Source organism: Sinocyclocheilus anshuiensis, unplaced genomic scaffold (assembly GCF_001515605.1).
Source record: "Sinocyclocheilus anshuiensis isolate Anshui unplaced genomic scaffold, SAMN03320099.WGS_v1.1 scaffold2698, whole genome shotgun sequence".
NCBI lineage: Eukaryota > Metazoa > Chordata > Actinopteri > Cypriniformes > Cyprinidae > Sinocyclocheilus > Sinocyclocheilus anshuiensis.
The window spans coordinates 230,489-232,772 of record NW_015555935.1 but is presented as its reverse complement, the minus strand read 5'-3'; the positions used below and the strand labels follow the sequence as shown (position 1 = coordinate 232,772).

At 36.0% G+C, this 2,284-nt stretch overlaps 1 long non-coding RNA gene across 1 annotated transcript in view; it reads right to left on the bottom strand.

Moving 5' to 3' along the window:
* The window catches only part of LOC107675964 (uncharacterized), an 18,739-nt gene extending 17,327 nt beyond the window's left edge, over positions 1-1,412 (bottom strand). The window contains exon 1 of the long non-coding RNA XR_001632664.1: positions 1,402-1,412. This is a non-coding gene — a long non-coding RNA (uncharacterized LOC107675964). The remainder of the gene's footprint in view (positions 1-1,401) is intronic.
* Between the last annotated feature and the right edge of the window lie 872 nt (positions 1,413-2,284).

Below are 2,284 nucleotides of genomic sequence, written 5' to 3'. Positions count from 1 at the left end.
CGGGAGTTTTTGCAAGATTAAACTGACCTTTTTAGTAGCCTAATGTTGAGAGTTCTTTACTCGCTCTCTCTTCAGAGCTTATTTCATGTTGTTTTTTTATTATTTTATTTTACAAGAGAACTTGTGAAGTCTTGATTTACTACTAATGTATAAAATAGAAATGTTTTGTCTGTGTAGCCTATAAGAATAGGCCTATGTCGTGCAATAACGGTTTTAATATATTCTATTCAATAACATTGTTAACTGTTTTTACGTGTAACATCTGCTGCTTTGCTTCTGTGAAAATGAATAGAGACATCAGCCTTAAACTTTGTTTTTGTCATTTACATCAGTTATATTTGTATGAAATACCCTATATATTTTTGTGTCAGTACATTAATGGCACATTTGAGCAGTTTTAGTAAACTGTAAATATAAAGAAATGCCAAATCACATGCAGGTCTTTTCAGACCGGAGACTATAATCGTGTAATAATTTATTTTATTATGATTTGAAATGTCCAATTTTTCTTTGAATAATGTTTTTTAAAGTTTTGCAAGAATTTCGTGATAAACTTTTTATTAGTTGTCATAGCAAGTGATTTTAAAAGTAGGATGGCTCACTTTTTATAAGATGACTGAAAATTTTACTTGAATTCGTAGTTTATTCTTACTTTTGGAAACCTAATTGTTTTATAATTACTACTACTACTATTATTATTATTATTATTTCTGTTGTTTCTAGAAGTAGTAATTTTGATAATAGTCAATAGAAAAAATATAACCACACAAATTGTTTGTCAGCAGAATAATTACACATTGTTAAATAAAAAGCGCCCCCGCACGAACCTCTACCTCCGCCAGCAGGACCTCAAAATTCGGATATTGGCATGTGCTCTTTTATATGGTAATGATAGGGGGCGTTTACAAGGTGGAGATCTTACACCAGTCAGCTGCGCACAATTTCAAGATCATTTGCGATTTATAAATGTCACATCTGGAAGAGAGGCGCACTTACGCACTTTTGAGAAATGATCTTAGAACAAATTTAGGACGGTTTATACGCAACATTTTATAAATGAGGCCCCTGGCTCCAGAATCAAATCAATGGGGTTACTTCTGAAACTGGTGAGATTGATCTAACCTTAATATATATAGGCCTAACCATAATATTTTCTGCCATTCATTGCTATGGCGCAAAGAGCGTTCCTTTATAATCACTAAAAAGCTGTCTTGTTTGTCTTTTGAGCAGAACTCAACATTGAACAAAAACTCCAGAGTTTTGAGCGTGTATTCTAACTTAAACGCTTCTGAGTGGCCACTGTGTTCAAGAAATCAACCGATGTCTGTGATTGGCTACTTTGCTCAAAACTGTAAAAACACATTGTAAAGAGAAATCTTTGGCACTCCACAGAGAGCGAACACAAATACTGTACACAATTGAGTTTTTATACTAGTGGGGCCCATTTTCTTTATCTTGCCTAGGGTCACACAACCCTAGGGGCCGGCACTGATCCCCGTTTCCTCCAAGTAAATACAAGAAAAACGTATTTTTCTCTTTTTAACTCCCCAGTGGCTATATTTGATCCATTTTGGCAAATCTTAACACAAAACATTAATACTGTCATGTTAGCTTCCTGTTTAACTGTAACTCATGCTGTTGTGTGAAACCCGCGATTTGTAATTGGTGTATTATCACTTCTATCATTCTACCTTTTCCCACCCTGCAGACACGCGCAGTAAGTAAATATGGTAGTGAGTGGAGACATTCTCATGCTTAAGTATCAGCAGGCAAAATTAATACAACAACATAACATAGGAAACAAAACAAGGAGACGTGAAAAAAAAAGCACAGCCAAGGTGGCAATGTGGCCACGACGAGAAAGGGAACGAGACATTTCATACTAGCCACTTTGGGGAAAACTAATTTTCTCCAAAATGCTGAAGCATCATTGAATCCCACTTTTGTACCTGCAATAGACACTTTTTCTGTTAGTAAACACTGTGATGTTTTTCTGTGGGCGGAGCTTAGGTGGAGGCAGAAAGATTTCCCTGACCGCTTCACTACCGCTAGCTATGAAGTTTGTTTGCTTGTTTTTTAACAATGACTGGAGAAAATCCTATTTTACCTGCATATGTAAGGTCACTCACTGTCTGGGAGCACGATTGTTATTTGAAAAGGTTAACTTTAATGGACGAAACCAGATTGGCCAACCCGTACACACTCACTCAAAGGATGGACGATCTGACAGGATTACCTCTGGTTGAGTGACTCACATTTGTAGTGAAAACGTGTATAGCAAAGA